The sequence below is a fragment of the Mesoplodon mirus genome (genome assembly GCF_964341445.2).
Source record: "Mesoplodon mirus genome assembly, chromosome: 9".
Taxonomy (NCBI): Eukaryota; Metazoa; Chordata; class Mammalia; order Artiodactyla; family Ziphiidae; genus Mesoplodon; species Mesoplodon mirus.
In genome coordinates, this window is record NC_138985.1 from 52,273,156 (window position 1) to 52,278,519 (window position 5,364).

Sequence of the window (5,364 nt, forward strand, 5' to 3'; positions counted from 1 at the left end):
ACAAAGGCCACAGTGAGATCAGTGTGAGCACCTGCAGTCCGCCTGTGTGGCGAGCCTGAGGAGGCCCCCTGGGTTAGTTAAGGAGAGGAGTAGAGCCAGCAGGAGGACAAGTGACCGGAGTGCCAAGGCCTAAGCCATGCAGAGAGGGAGGGAGGAAGCATAGGCCCTGCATCAGCTAAGCAAATGATCTTTATCTCCCTGTGAAAGAAGAAAAGAAGTAGACAGAGCAGAAGAGTAGGACTGGAGCGCCACAAGGGGATGTGATGACAATAATGGGAGGAAAAAGTTCCCTTCAGGATGTAACCCTTATGATGTTTAGCATAACAATGTCTGAACAAACAGGGCGAAAATCAGCTGGGGACTCACCGTGATAGTAGGTTTTTACCTACGTGGAGACTAAAGAGGGATACCTCTGTATAGCCGTGAAACAGAGGCAATACCAGACCTGTTGGCAAGGGGGCTCAAGGACCAGTAGACAGTCTAAGAAGTTGGCGGAAGCAGAGAGGAGAAGGCAGGGAAAATCCAGGGTGATGGATCTTGCAAATCTGAACTAGGTTAGGAAATATGTCTGCGAACCTGAGAGGGAGGTGCCTGCTCTCAACCTCTGCTCAGGGGTGCAATGATGCTGTGAGCCCGAGGTGCACTTGGGGAGGGCCTGTGGCCATAGGTTTTTATAGGCTAAGTAATTTCATAGGCTAATGAGTGGGAGAAATATTCTTGCTATTTCGGGGTAGGGTAGGGATTTCCGAGGAATTGGGCCACTGCCTACTCTTTGGTCTTTTATGGCCCTCCTGGGAACTGTTATGGCATAAGGGGGAGTGTTTTTTAGCATTACAATGAAGGTGTAATGAGCTAAAAGTCAAAGACTGGGCTATTCTCAAAGCCACCTTGGTTTCAGCTGGTTCCAGCCAGTCTTTATCACATCCCAACAGCTGAGCCCTTCTTCATTGTCTAGCCTTTGTGTCCTGCCCCTTTCCCTCCTGTCTCATTGGCACATCCTCAACTACTCGAAGTTGCTAGAACAAAGAGGGCAGACTGGAAAATTACAAAGGTTTGAGACACAACCATTCATTTCCACAGGATAGAAATTGATTGTTTAAAGGTGAGAAAAACTACTGGTCATGAAGGAAGAGATCCTCAACTTGGACTACATTAAAATCAATACATTCTAGTCAACAAAGGATGTCACAGAGATTCTTGCAACTCACAGATTAAGAGAAAATATTTGAAACATTTGTTCATGTTCATAAGATATTTTGACAATAGACTTGAATTGGCTTTAAACTGTATTGTATACCCAAATGACAAATACACATATAAACAGGTGCTCACCTTACTATCATGAGGGAAAGAAGATTGAAAGCACATTAGATACCACTACAGATCCACCAAAATAGCTGAAGTTAGCAAGACAAATGCCTGTGAAGATATGAAGCAACAGGAATGCAAACTGTTACAAGTTTAGACTATTTGACTTTCAAGTTGAGCATATGTATTCCTTAAGATTTAGCAATTTCATTATTCATACTCCTGTTAAATAGGTACCTGATGGAAATTTGTACAGAAGTGCAGGAAGAGACATACACAAAAATGTTCCTAGCAGCATTATCTCTAGTTGCCAGAAGCTGGAAACAACCCAAATATTTATCAACATTATAATCAATCAATAAATGTTAATTCAGTAGAATATGATAAAGCAGTGAAACTGAATAAAGTACAGCTACACAACATGGATAGTCACAAAAAATACTGACTCTAGAACATAGATGGATAAGAACACATACTCTATTATTCCATTTACATGAAGTTCAAGCATAGGTGAAAATTAAACAGTGATTTTTTAAAGGCAGGCTAACTTTGGAGAAGACAGGTGTAATGATTGGACGAAGGGCATGAGAGGAGTTTCTGGAGTGCTGGTTATGTTCTATTTGAAGAACAGGGTAGTGGTCATACACATGAGTTTGTGTTGTATTCATTTATTGAATATATTTATGTTTTGTGCTTGATTGTATTATAGATCAATTGTGAACTGTATTGTAAATCGGTTAAAAATTTTTTTCTCACCTTTAATGTCTCATGTTAGCATGAGTGGGAGGGAGCTCCAACAACTTAAGAAGTCATTATCTTTCATAGATTGGGAGAGACAGTATGATTGAAAACAATTATGTATTTTTCCTTATCCTTATTCACATGTAATTCTGCCAGAGGGTTCAAATTATGAAGAAAGGAAAAGAAGCAATCTCAGAGAGCTCATACGAAATAGTATCCCAAGGTCAAACCTAGTCGGCCTTTTTGGAGCAGACATGACTCGTGGGCTGGAGGTACATCTAATAGGAACAGAAAGTTACATGGAGAGGGGATAATCTTAGCATCAAAAATCTCAACGCCAAGAGGTGAATCAAAAAATATAAAGTCAGAAATATCAGGCAGATATACAAGTTCAGAGCAGATATTACATACCACGTCTGATGATGACACTTTTATGAACAAAAGTCATGAATATGAAAAATAAATTTATAAATTTTAATAAATTAGTTTTATTTAAATTAATTAATTTTAATAAATTAAAAAGCTGTCAGAAAATCAAGTAAGTAACTTGACAGTAGGTTCAAGACAAAGTTCTGTGTAAGAGCAAGTTCATAAATATGGGCAAAGTATAGAATCAGGAGGTACTGGCTGTATATAAAACAGAAAACAAAGAAAAGCAAAAATAACCTTCAAATGAGTCAGGTTCAAGCTAAAGCCAGATTCATTAAGAATCTTTCCAAATGATTAACTATAAATATCACTTTGTGGGTCGTGACTATAAGAATAAGTATTTGGGAGTAATTTGCTGAGGAAAGGGTGTGTGTGTGCTCAAGTGTGTGCATGTAAAAGAAATGGAAAAAAAAAACTAATTTCTGGCCCATTAACCCCCAAACAATCTTGACTCATGTCTCATGCATGATAGTGCATAATTTTGAAGTTGGCTAAATAGGTAAAAAGTTTCTACTTCCATTCCCTCCTCATTACTAGTGCTTTAGAATATATTTGCCCTAAACATAAGTCTCTGAATAATTCTTTTCTAATATGAAGACATTGTACAAGAATTTTTGAGGGTACCTGAGAATTAACATTATCTAATCTGGAAAACTAAATTGTAATGTGACCTCTTTCATTAGTAGGGAAGAAAGAAAAAAAAATAGACAAAACCTCAAAGCACAAAACTAATTTTCCATGGGATGTTTGAGAGGGGAAAAAAAAGAATCCTGTGTTTCTTTGAAGGTTTAATACAGCATGTAATCAGAAATAAATAAAAGTATACAAAATAAAGGTTTTTTTTTTAAATAAAAAATTCATTTAAATGAAATTTATTAAACAGCAAGGTACAGCAGAAAGTACCTTGAAAAGCTTTGCATTAACTAGAGCTAAATAGCAATAAAAGTGTGATGTAGAGAACAATGACTCTGTCTTGAGCCCAAACTCTGGGGTACATGACTGTCCTAAGCCAAAGAGCTTTTCTCACAGAGCGTCTGAAATATTCATAGGTCCCACACTAGAATAAATTTATTGCTGCTATAAGATATATAAAATGTTGATAAACTGCTTTCCTGACCTTGGAGAACTTTGTTGGCATATTAAGAGACTTTGATACATAGCAGAATGCAGCCATGCTTTGTGATTTGTTGGTTGTACGGCGCTGGGCCTGCACTCTTAGGTGCTTGGGAAACAAGTGGACCATGTAGAGAAGGCAGTCTGTGTGAAGGAGCCACACTCTCGCTGGCAAATACAGCAAATGAAAACTTGGGGGATTTGAATGTTAACTCCATTTAAGCCCCATGCAAACCAAAACTTTATGACATATATGTTGTTCCCTGTACTGTCTCTTTGGTTTTCTGCTGTTTCTCTGCTTTCCTTGCTGGTAATATAGTATTTGACCCTCCATACCTTGTTTACAGAGTGTCGCCCTCCTGCAGCACACTGTGGCTCTAATAAGTGACAGCAACAGCTAGGAGAGCCTGCACTGTGAAAAGTAAAAGCAAGCAGAGTTTTAATAACATGAGTGCTGATCCCCATTAGTTCTACAAAAATGCCCTTGAAATATAGACTTGAATGACAAACGGGGATGGAAAGTGGGAAACACTGAAATGAAGGAAGCATTGGGAACATAAACGGTTAAAATTCATTTTTAGTTTATACGCCCAGAAGGCTCCTTTTAAAACCCGAAGCATTACAACAAAATTTATGGGAAAGAGTTTTAAGTTGTATTGTTTTTCCTATAATGTTTACCATATAACTTCCATCTGTTTTATTCAAGGAATTAGTTCAAGGTTAAAAACTGACTGGCAACAAAGATATAAATTAGATTCACAAAAGTGACAGACACTATTTTAATTTTTCTAATCCAGTCCAATGTATCCTTTATCATATATTGATAAGATACAATTTTCCAGTGCTTTCCCATTTAAACCTATCCTACCTTTCTGACAGTGAAACATTCTATCCCAAAATAGGTTTTTTCCTGTTTTTAAGAGAGGTAATTAGGGGCATTCAAAAAGACATGTACTGAAGGAAAGGAGCATCTCTCCAGATGGGCTCAGTGGAATCAGACCACACTTAAACATTTCTTAGCCCACAAGTAGTAGAGTAACAATGGATAAAATCCCCTTTCATATTCTTTGCTTTCAGTTTAACAAGGATTACCCTTCAGCTGTGTAAGCTCTGCTAACAAATGTGTTGTATATTCTCACCACTTACCAAATAGCTAGGACAGCAGATGCCCTGCTTACCTGCAGATGCCTGAGAAGATAACAGCAGTGCTGGGGTTTCTCTCCATGCTCATGCCATCAGCAGGTCGAGTCTTGGTGTATGACTGGAAGAACATCTGGGACTCCCCTTCCGGTGTCTACAGCAAGGGTTGGGCATTTAGTTCACTAGCGCCTGGCTTGCATAGTTAATTACTGACTTAAAAAATAAAGGTCATTTATAAACTTACTTAGACAAACTAGCCTGAAACATTTTCTGAAATTCTGGAAGTTGGTGAGTTTGGCTTTTGTTTACCAAGTTTAATCTTTTATGGACGTAATGCCTCTTACATTTTAAAGTTTAGAGAATTGGATGTGTAGGGAAGGAAAAATAATATGATCTCTGCTTTATTACCTCCTTTACTCACGGGCTTGGCTTTAAAAGTAATTAGATTTCTAGAAATCAGACTCTCAAATTTTTGTAATATGGAGATTTTTCATTTGCCTCCAGATCTACCTTCCACTCTTCACCCTGCTCTGCATCCCAGGAAGCTGAAAGGGATGAACTGCATCAGCTGGCTCCTGTGCTCTCTGGCTTCAGTTACACTGTCTGATGAGAGGCACCAGTCAGCGATTGGAT

At 38.4% G+C, this 5,364-nt stretch overlaps 1 long non-coding RNA gene across 1 annotated transcript; it reads right to left on the bottom strand.

The window, feature by feature from the left end:
* Window positions 1-1,332: 1,332 nt before the first annotated feature.
* On the bottom strand, window positions 1,333-4,928 carry LOC309810520. Its single transcript, XR_014295011.1, has 3 exons — window positions 4,770-4,928; window positions 3,928-4,003; window positions 1,333-1,419 (listed from the first exon to the last, which is right to left on the bottom strand). It is a non-coding gene; the product is annotated as an uncharacterized lncRNA (long non-coding RNA).
* Window positions 4,929-5,364: the final 436 nt, after the last annotated feature.